The 11,924-nt window shown below is 39.1% G+C and overlaps 1 pseudogene; it reads left to right on the top strand.

Moving 5' to 3' along the window:
• The first annotated feature begins 11,713 nt into the window (after window positions 1–11,713).
• The window catches only part of LOC150016544 (phosphatidylinositol N-acetylglucosaminyltransferase subunit C-like), a 93,895-nt pseudogene continuing 93,684 nt past the window's right edge, over window positions 11,714–11,924 (top strand).

Here is an 11,924-nt window from a genome sequence, read left to right as displayed (position 1 = left end):
ATTATTTAGATATATAACTTTGATCAAATTCTAGTTTGATTTTTAATAAGAATATTTCATATGTGATGCTATATAAAGGAGGTGGGTACTGTCTGCTTGTCTCTCTTTTTATGAAGTTAGCCATCATTGATGAACATTTCCTAGTAGCATTATTTCATTAAAGATTACAATGTGATAATGTTCTATTATTTCTACACCTATTATTACTTGAAAAACTCTGCAAAGAGAAATTACTTCTCATCAACTATTAGGTTACCCTGAGGTATTATTTGTATATGAGAAGTGTGATAAATGATTCATTCTCTTTATTTACTAGTTTCCAATACAATGAGTTGGTTTCTTTGCATCTTCCAAGGGTTTTAATAGTTTTTTGTTTCAGAGTATCAATCTGAGCTATACATATATTGAAACATATATAGTATGCTTTGTTCCATTACAATTATTGTCATTCATGCTCATATTGTCTTCTATTTGACCAATGGAAGCAACTTCAAGTTACTTTCTGAGTCCCTTTTGACATGAACCAGAAGGCTCTGATACTTACCTTCTGGTATGACAAGATGTTCCAGGATCGTCTTGTAATTTCCTGCTTCAATCCTAGACTCAGCCATTTTCCCAAAGAGACCTACGGGTATAAATGATTTGTAATGCATGCATCTTATTCACATACCATTATTTATTTAACCAGTTCACTATTGGGGAGGAAGAGGCTTCAGGTAGTTTCTAACTATTCCCTATTATAAATTAATTACTAGGTATTTTATAGCTAGTATTTTATAGCATCTATAAGTGGCTTGATGGTGTACTTATAGGTGTTTTTCCCCTATTATTGAATATTTAAAGAAAGGCTAATCAATTGGTCTGTTTATGGCCTGGCCTCTAAACCAGGAAACATCATTCAGCTATTACAGACATCTGCCTCTAGGGTGGAGTCCGCAAACAGTTAATTAAAAGGTGGCAGCAAACATAACATAAAACCTCTGGTTGGAGGGAGACTATATATGTTTAGTTCCAACACTCATCAGCCCCTAAGGATATTTTACTTCTTGGAACTGCAATCCCTCTCAGAATCCCTGGACATTTCATCATGAGCCAAGAGATAAGATAAGGCTTGGTAAGAGTATGATAAATAGAAGATTTTTGTTGATAAAATGTATTGGAGGTGGCTCACTGATAACTGTGCAAAAGGTTATAAAAGGGAAATCGTTATCTCCCAACCACCCAAAATTCCCTATTTGGCTGATTGGAAATATTTGGACTGGCTAAAATGTTGAGTGAATTAAGCCTTCTTCCAAATAAATGCAATCAGTATACATTTTGGAGTACTAAAACTTTTCTTTAATTTTTGAATGTCATGCATCTAGTTCTCATTGACACATCCTACAATCTGCCTCTTTTCCTAGAATGTTTGAAAGCTGTTTTTCTAAAATTCCTGAGGATAGACAGCAACCCTTTTCTTTAGGAAGAAAATGAAATAATAATAGCAGTCTCCAGAGGGAAGTCAACAGTGATTGTCACCACTTATTTCCTTTGCATACTTAATTTATGTAGTCAGGTTCTATGGGATAAAGTGGTTATAGGTCAAAATTCATTAAGTGAATTGAGTTGCAATTCATAGGTATATTTAAAAATTAACTTTTATTCTACAGAGCTATTAACATTCAGGGTTAACAAAACATTCACTTTTCACATTATAGATATACTCCAGTATTAAGTGCTTAAACAGAATTCAGAGTAGGCTTAGAACTGTAGAATTTGTATGTTCTGATCTCATAATACTTATAGTTTACCATGCCAAAATAGAAATCTGGTATAAATGCTTTCCTATAGGCAGTTATGTTAATTTCCCTTTCTTTTTGTTCATTTCTGTTCATTGTTGGGAGAGAGTTTTGTGAATGAACATGATTGCCAGATAAAATTCTAGATATCCAGTTAAATTTGAATTTTCGACACACAAGGAATAATTTTTAGTATAAGTATGTTGCAAATGTCTCATAAAACATATTTATTCTAAAAATGATTCATGCAAATGTAATTGGGCATCCTGCATTACATCTGGCAATACTATGGATGAATAAAGCCTAATAACAACTGATCTTTGAAAATTAAAAAGAACTACATGATATAAAATGTAGAGTAACACTTCTAAAACTGTAATGTACATACAAGTTACCTCACCTACTTGTTAAAAAGCAGATTCTGATTCTGCAGATCTGAAATAGGACTTGAGATTCTGTACTTTTAACAAGATTTTGCTTGATGTTGATGCTGCTACTCCATGAACTACTGGGTGTGCAAGGCTGTAATGAACATCCTGTTTTTGTTGGGTTTTGTCGTCGTCGTTGTTGTTGTTGTTGTTGTTTGGTGCCCCCGTCTCTGAGCCTGGAGAATTCACTGAAATGTGCATCTTGGAAGAAAATAAAACCTGCTCTGACCAGCGTGAGTGTTATCCACAAAGTGAAAGGCCTCCAGTTCAATACCCCGTCAGGGCACATGCCTGGGTTGCCGGCTAGGTTCCAGGTCAGGGCGCATACGAGAGGCAACCAGTCAATGTTTCTCTCTCACATTGATGTTTCTCTTCCTCTCTTTCTCTCTCCTTTCCCCTCTCTCTAAAAATAAATATAAATAACATCTTTAAAAAAGAAGTAGAAACTGATTCTCACTATCTAGAAACTGATAGAAGTTGTAAAATACTTTACCATCCTCCCTTACAGCCTGGATTCAGGTGCACAACCTGTTCTGGGAGACCAGAAGCACCTGTATGACATTGAGTACAGAACTAGTAACATAAAGAAGCAATGGTAGTAGTTAGTTCTCTCTCACAGCAGTGTAGTTCTGGCCAAATGAAGTTTCCAGGACAGTGGTGATAGTGAAGGAAGGGAGCAGAGTCCGGCACACTGAGCAATGTCAGTAATAGCAGTCTTCTTGCCAGACTGTTTTCTGCAGCATAATTTTGGGCATTGCTCTTGGCTAAACAGCTCTGAACTTGGTTCTCTCAACCCTCATAATTGTTCTGTGAACTTCCCACTTCCTTTGCTACTAAATTAATCAAAATTCATTTTTGTAGCTTGAAACTAAGAACCTTGAAGAAGCCAGAGGATCTGCCAGAAGCTAGTTGAACAGCTCATCAACTGGCAGTATGTGTATGGGATACCAACTCAGCCACCACTCAGAATGATCTCCACCTCACAGGATGAGAATGATTCTGAGAGAGGTGCAACCGCTAATTGGTGGAAGGGTGTCGGTTTCCTGGCATACATCTCTGCACCTCCTCTGGAGATGAGGTTTCTTATAATAACTAGTCTTGGCTTAATAGAACTAGATTTATATGCTAACCCTGTCATTAACTAGTTATATGACTCGGGGCAAATCACTTAGCCTCTCTGATCTCCATTTCCTTGGCTGTTAAAGGGGGTGAAGGCTACATGTTTATTATTACGTTGTTCATATTATATTATAATTAGATTTTTGTACAATTTTATTAGCATATAATTTACATATCATAAAATTCACCCATTGAAGTGTACAATTCAATGACTTTTAGTAAATTGATCAAGTTGTACAGCCATTATTGTATTCCAGTTTTTAAAACATTTTCAACATCCCAATAAAATTTTTCATGACCATTTAGTTAATCCCTATTCCCACCCCTGGCCCAGGCAACCAATCTACTTTCTGTCTCTATAGATCTGCCTTTTCTGGATATTTCATGTATATAAATAGAATCACACTCATAATTATTTGTTACACTAGTTCTTTGGTGCTATATAGTGAGTTGCCAAAAGGCTTATATCTAATTGAACTGTTTATTTACAATGTATAGCATACTAAGTACTCTAAATAAAATAAAAGACATAGATACATATCTTATGAAGTTGGCGTGAAGATTTAATGGGTCCATTAGATGCTCGCTTCTCAAAATGTGGTCCGTAGGCCAGCAGCATCATCATCGTCCAGGAGCTGGCTAAAAGTATAGTCTTGGGCCCTATCTCAGACTTAGAACCTATATTTTCATAAGATCCTCAACTGACTTATATTCTTATTTAAGTTTGAGAAACACTGCTCTAGATTGTAAATTAATCCCATGAGGGCAGAGATTATGTGTGGCATATAGTAGGTACTCAATTCTATTTGTTCCATGAATAAATGAACAGTGAGCAATACATAAGAAAGCATTTTGTAAACTGTTTAAGCACCATATACATAGGATTGCCAAGGAACAGAAGTATGGATTTTTGGCTTAATTAAATCTGTTATAGAAACAGTTTGGACTAACATTTTATAATGCCAATTTCTATACTGAAGCAAGTAGAGATAGAAATAAATATATTTTACATTTGAATGACAATTTCATAAGAAAACCCAGATGTTAGATGAAAACAATATTAGTTCCTTAACTGAAATGGACTTTATAGTGAGTTTATTATCATGATAGTTAATTATAGTACTTCTTCTAAAAATTGACTAAGATATTGAAGTTCCACTTTCTCTGAGGTAATATCTTGATCAACAGCTAAGAAGCCAACATCAGACGTTAAGAGACAGGATTGGTAGATGTTGTATAGTTAGTATCAACTTCTAACAAGAAAAACTCATCTAGGCTCCCACTTATAGTCTGGACTGAAATGCTTTCATTTATTCATTCTTCAAATCATCAAACATTTATCAAATTTGTCACTATTTGACAAGTGCTGTGCCAGAGCTTTCTGATGGATTGCCAGGTACAATAATCTTGAGAAGTTCCATATCAATACAATGATGGTAGCTTTTTAACTACATAGGCCATCAAAAGGTTTTTCATGATTTCATAAATTTAAAATTCTTAAAATGCTATAAAAATTAAACCACATTATTTATATGTTGAACAAAGTTATAGGAAAGGGTAAATTCAGGCTATAAGGTTAACACTCACAGAATATGAATTGTTTTTATTTAGGATTGCTCTAAGGAATATAACAGAAATGTCCTGGTTATTTTTCATTTGCTCCTCTGGATCCATTTTTCACCCTATTTGCCTTGCTGCATACTGTACCATCCAAGCCCTCTAACTTCTGGTTGGATTTGGCAAATGGGAGGCACCAACCCAAGTTTAGAGAGTGGGAGAAAAAAAAGGACAAGTCTTTATTTCTACTCCTCTGAGGGGCCACATTTTGGCAGGATTGCATTTCTCTATAGTCACAAACTTTGTTAGGCATCCCCTTCTAAACTACCACTCTTACTGGGTTCCTTCACCTCGTCCTTTAGGCCTAAGGCTTCCCATTGTTACCAGTCCTTACATGCTTTACCATTGCTTGTTGGTTACCTTAACCCTTACCATATCTCCATAAACTATTCCTTTATTAAGCTCTTTTCATTCTCTTGCAGTGTGCCATTTTTAGTGTTACAAGGAGAGGCAATCGACCAGCCAGTATCTAAGGACTGCCTGCTGGGCCAAAACTGTCAAGACAGATAATACACGATCCTGCTCCCGAGATAAAAACCAACGCATATGAAACAATTAGCAAATACTATACATTGGTATTTAGTGAGACATTTGGATTTTTGCTACTCAGCAACCATTCACTCTTCTGATAATCATACCCTGATTTTCCTCTTCTATTACTCTCTGCCAATGTCTTTTAGGCAGAGTGGACTACACTGTCAACATGAGTAAATCATGTGAATCAGGTCGACTTACTGGATTCCTCTGGCCGCATGTCCTAATCAGAGCCAATGAAATATAAGGAGGCTATTGCTGGCATTTGTGGGAAAGAGGCATACATTCTTCCACTGAGATTGCTAAGAGTAAGGACTATGCGAACTGGAGCTGCCAGGAGCCACCATATGGTGCCTGAAAATGAAGCCAACACAGAAGACAGAGCCAAGAGATGAAGCGGAATAGAATTCTAACGACATTGCTTAAGCCCTTGGATCAACCTATGCTTTGAGCTAAATATATCACTAGTTCTTCAGTTATGTGAGCCAATAGCCAGTGTAGTGTCTTTCTCTCCCTCCCTCCCTCTCTCTCTCTCTCTCTCTGCATAAGTCAGTTTGAGTAGTTTTTTTTATTTTGCCACTTGCAACTAAAATAGCACTAACAATTCATAAATTGGTAATGAGGGTGGGGATTAGTAAGAGAAAGATCTTAAAATGTTGAATTAGTTGACTCAGATGAGGCCCTACCTATACTGAACTAGGGAGACAATAGCAAAATAGTAGGTTAAACTGGCACCTGTTGTACATTAAGGTTCAGAATATGTGTTTATCAAGTATAAAATGAAAAAGAGCCTGCTATTAAAAGGTCAGATACTAAAGTACATCAGCTATTACATATTGCCTTTCATTAAGGTCCTATAAGAAAGACTCAAGTTTAGGATTGAGTTTGATTTATTTAAGGCAGAGAAATAAAAATAACCGATCTGTTATGAAAGACCATTTCTGCTTATAGGCCGAGATAGAATATGACCGAAACTTTAATAATCTGGAGCCATTAAGGGTTAGAAAAGCACCAAGAGACTGTTAAAGCCAATGAAGACAAGAAATGAATAGGCTTGGCATTTGTGAGAAGGTTGAACACATCCAGGCTACTCTCAAGTAATTCCTGCCTCCTGAGAAAGGTAATAATGATCTTTTTCTGTTCCCTCTAGCACCACTGAATCCTCCTTCCCCACCCTCCCTCTTAAAAAACCAGTAGCTATTGTTTCAAATATATCTCAGACAGAAAACAAAATGGAGGCCATTAAGCTAGGAGAATATTCCTATTCCTAAAAGACAAAAATACCTATATTAGAATCTATGTGCAAACACTGAAGCTTAAGATGACCTCTGGCTTTGAAAGTTTGTTTTCTCCCATAGGTTCGGCCAGATGTAAACAGACTGGAAGCTTACCAAGAACTAAAGAAAATTGTATTGTGAGAGAAACCCTAAGTCTAGAGAACAAAGGCTCAGTTTTCGTCTTAGCACTAACTGCTGTAACAGGTAATGCACAAGTTTGAGCGGCTTAACACAATAAATGTTTATTTTTTACCTTTGTGAAGTCCAATATCAGTATACCTAGTCTTCTACAACGTCATTTAGTTACCTAGATTCCTTCTATCTCATGTAGGGTGTGTTTGCAGCCAGAAGAGAAAGAGACCAGAGAAGTCATAACATTGTTCTTAACCACATCGGCAAGAAGTGATTCACATCATGTCCACTCATATTCCAAAGGAGATAATTAGTCATATGACTTCATGAAGAATAACAAGGCTGGAAAATGTAGTTCCTAGCGACAAAGCTACTTCCTAACAACAACTTTACATAACAGAAGAGAATAACAATTATTTGGTAGTAAAAGCTAGTTACCTCTACCAGAAAAAGTAATTTTACAACCCCCACTGTATCAGGAAGCAGAATGCTGAGGAGGTGTAGTCCTTAGAAGGACTACACCTCCTCATGGCCCATTACAAACACGGCATGAAGAAACAATGAATGAGAGATTCTCCAAGAATAGAACATATGGCAGCCAGATGGGTTGATCAAAGAACTTTCTCCTCTCTCATGGTAAAAAGCTCTTGCTATTCCTGTCCAGCTAGATATGATATATGCTATGAATTGGAGACCAATGCGTGTTCACCATTAGTCATGTTTTTCCAAACATGGCTTTTCATTGTAGTTGTTCTTTCCTTTTTCTGTCATTGTATTTTAAGTATTTTGTAGCTAATTTTATCATGTAGTCAGTCTTAGATTGCTACAACATAAAGAACTATATTGCTGCATGATAAAGAAACATTTATTATCCTACTATCCTAGACTTAGAGTTATCTATGGTAACTAGGTGAAACTTTGAATAATCTCTCTCTGGGGAGAAAGTAAGTACATTTTTGGTGGTAAGAAATATTGTTACATTGAGTAGCTATAGACATTTTTGAAGGCATATGTAGAGAAAGAATGGGTATATCAAGAGAAGAACAGGAATGTGTGGTATGTCTGCTGTTCCCATTATCTGGGACATATCCACCATTCCTCTGATAATCATACTCCTATTTTCCTTAGTGGAATCACCTTCTTGTGCCATTCATGTGTTACTGATAGACTCAATTCGTGGAATGGGTTTGTGAATCAGTCTAGGCCAATGTGAGCATTTCATTCCCTTGGAAACAGTGATTGGCTTAGGAATGGGCACTTGACCTTTGCTGATAGTGAGGATAATGGGAGCTTAGAACTGCTGGTTGCTCATTTGTGGAGCTTGAGAATGAAGCCAACTGCAGACGAAAGAGCTAACACATCAGGGAGAGTCTGAATCTTGATGATGTAATTTGAACACTTCAGCCAAGCCATATCTAACAAAACTATCTTGAACTTTCCAGTATGTAAGCCAATAAATTTTCTTCTCTGTTTAAGCCAATTTGAATTATGTTTTATGTCACTAGCAACCATGGAACCTTACTGAATCAATGCTAAGTTGTATAAGAGAAAATCCATAAACATATATACATAGGAATAAATGAACATGAATATACTTGAGGGACAGACCTAACTAAAACTGAAGGGATAGATTGAAAAATGGTTCATAGGGTAAGAGAGAACTAAATTGGGGCAAGCGCTTGAAAATCAGTCAGAAGAACTTAAATTTAAATTTAATAGCCATGAAACTAGCAAAGCAAGAAGAGATGTGCTAAAACTGAAGATTTAGAATGATTATTCTGGCAGGTTAGATTGGAGAAAAGAAAAAAGGAAGTCAAAAAAGACCATAGAGAGACTGTCGAACTAGCCCTGGCTGGCAGCGTTCAAAGGCTTAGATAGAGAGCATGAAGTAGAGACAGAGGAAGGGATTTCACAAGAGACATTTTAAAGGATAAATTAAAGGCCTAATGACTGATTGCATAAAAGGAACAGAGAGATGGAATGAGCCAACAATGACATGTGAATATGCAAGCTTTGGTGGCAGAGATAGCAGTAGTATCAGTGAGAGGAAAAGGAGATGATTTTAGAGAGAGTGAGATTGGTTTTGGACTTGTTAAAATTGCAGAGATGGCAAAACATCCAATTAGAAATGTTAATTATGTACTTGAAGATGTAAGTATGAGACTTGGGACAAAGGTGACATTAAAGATAAGGCTCTAAACAAAAGAAACATGAAACAGCAGCTGTAAATGAATGCCAGAGTGTGAGAGAAAAGCAGAAGTGAATGTTACAGACCTGGAGGAAAAAGTGTCATCCAAAGTGAAGTGGATCTAGTACTTGGTGGAGACACAAAAAGGGAGCCAGGACACTTTAGTGCATAAAAATCTTAAGAGAAAAGCTTCAAATTATGTTAAAAGCAATGCTAAGTTCATATATACCATGGTCTATATGGCACTGGATTTGCCAGGTTATCTCCAACTGTTCTTCCTGTTCATTGCACAATATTTGCATTGGCCTCCTTGCTTTCTACTAATTCAAACTCACCACTCTTTGACCTCAGAGCCTTTGCATTTGCTCTTGTCTCTGCCTGGAAAGTTCTTCCCCCAGACATTTGCTTGGCTTTCTCAGACCACTGTTTAAATCTAACTTCATCAGAAAGGCCTTTCTAGATCAACTTACCTAAAATATAAAGTAACACACTACTCCCACCTGCATCCATGTCTGTTCTTCTACCCTGCTTGTCTTCACAGCAGTATAAGAATTTGTATTATTTACTGATGTACCTATGGTAAGTACAGCTGGCACATAGAAAACTCCCGTAAAATCTTGTTTGGTGTTGAATGAATGAGTGAAATGCAGTAAGCGAGATGAATAAAAAAAAATTACAAGAGGACCGAATTAGTCACTTAAATTCCTAGAACATTCCTATCATTTCAGCTAAAAGTTATGCCGAAGGGTCCCACTTCTGCTCCATCTTCCAAAGCAAAGGGAATTTAGGTAAGCTTGCTACTGCTAAAGCAAGGCCTTGTGAAGCTTTCTTGGATGATTCTGATAAGAGTGCTATTTTCTCCTGAGTTGACCCTGTTGGTAAGAGACATCTCCAATCCTGAATTTGACAGGGTTCTTTCTCCATCCCAGCTCCAAGTAGAGCTCTGAGAGAAAAAGGAAGTGGTGGTCTTAGAACAAGAGTCTCAAGGTCTGAGCCATTCCTACTAAATAAATGCTCTTCTTGCTAAATGGTAATCTATAGGGCAATATTCAGCAGATCAGCTGTAAACAGAATGAACTTAACGGAACTCAACCCTATAAATGTACCCAATTTGCATTGAAGAAGTCAACTAAAATTGATTAAATAGTGTATACATATAAGCAATGACTTTGAATACGAATCCCTTGCTTGTCTCCTTTACTTGCTGCATGTAAATGGAAGTACCTTATGACAACCACTTCTCTTGAATAGAGCACCCCAAGCTGCGAAACCCTTGCGTTCAGTAACAGTACTGGCTGAAAACCCAAAGGTTCCAACGTATTTCTCTTCCCCTCAATCAGCAAACAGGTGGTTTTCAGCATGATGACAACTTGGAGGGGCAAGTGTCACAGGCCAGGCAGAAAAAAGCACCGGGGCAATCTCCGTTGCCAGCTTTCCACCGCGGCCTGTACACAAACAAGCACGCGACACTTCAGGGGAGAGCGTTGCTTTCACCAAGTTCCCCTGCCCTGGGGGCTATTCTTTGACCTCTCCTCTTCTCCCCAGCCGCCTCTCCCAAGTTGCAGGATCAACCTCCGATTTCCGCTGATCCTGGTGGCAGGAAGCCCGGAATCCAATTACTTTTCCCAAGGGAGCGCCATCCCGTGTGGCCAAGAAGAGCGAGCGGGGGTCGAGAAGCCGCAGAAGCCAATCCTCCCCCGCCGCCCAGGTCCTCGCAGCCCTCGCAGCCCTCGCAGCCCCAGCAGCCCCGGGCTGGGCGAAGCGAGCCCTAATGGGGCTCGCAACGCTGCCCCTGGGACTATTTGTCCTTCCGCGTGCGGCCCTATGGCCGCGGCGCCAGCATCGTCCCGGCTGAGTGGCAGATTAACTGAGGGCTTTCCCAGCCGCCCGCCCCTGGCCAATCGGCGCCTCGCGGGCCCTGCTCGAGGGTCGCGCACACGCACAACCCCGAATCCACGCCTCACACGAACACCCTCCAGACGGCGCACGCTCCCCGCCCACCCCGCCGGCGCGCCTCTGCTCGGGGCCTCCTACAGGTTCGGGGCTGGTCCATGTCTTCTTGGCCCCTCTGTGCTGCTCTCTAAAGTGAAAGTGAAATGAGGACAGAAAGCCAGTGGTCCGCAGAAGGGTAGCTAACATCTGTGTCGAGTTTTACACTGCTGCTCCACTGCCGTCCAGCCTTGCTCAAGCGCCTGTAGGGAGCGCGATTCTTCAGAGACTGGGTGGAGAGCTCCTTCAGTTTCCTTGAAGTGTTCTCTAGTAAGAGGATCTTAAACTGGTGGATTTCTCACTAGCTTTTCAGCTGTGGTCAGAGCACTTGATATATCCCCTTCTCCATCTGGACCAAAAAAAAAAAGCAAGTCTTCAGCACACATTGTCAGACTTATGAGACTACAGCTGACATACACGCTTGAAGGAGAAAGTGCTCTATTGTGCCTTGTTTTGTCTTTTGAATGCATCCTCCTGAGACTCTGCTGACCCTTAGGCCCACGGCGGTCCTGAACGTGATTGACATGCGTGATTAGCAAGCTAGTCAGAGAGAACCAGAGAAATTGCTATCAAAACAATTACATACAGGGACATCAGGACAATGGCTTGAGAGCCCCTAGGGACTCAGTGACCATCCTAGCTCTGCCACGAATGCCCTCTGGGGCCGTGGCCAAGTCAGAGCATCTCTTTGTGTCTCGGTTTCTTCCTGGTAAGTTAAAACTATTCTTACCGCTTACTATCTCAACGTGTATTATAAAAATAAACATAACCAAGGTGAAAACATTGAAGGTTTGGTTTTTTGAAGGAAGATGGTGGTGATTGGAAGGTACTCTCTGAATGTAAGATTCTGTGAAAGGAAGCC

This window comes from Furipterus horrens, unplaced genomic scaffold (assembly GCF_987537825.1).
Source record: "Furipterus horrens unplaced genomic scaffold, mFurHor1.1.pri manual_scaffold_3, whole genome shotgun sequence".
Lineage (NCBI taxonomy): Eukaryota > Metazoa > Chordata > Mammalia > Chiroptera > Furipteridae > Furipterus > Furipterus horrens.
The sequence above is the reverse complement of the archived record's forward strand: the minus strand, read 5'-3'. Positions and strand labels throughout refer to the sequence as shown.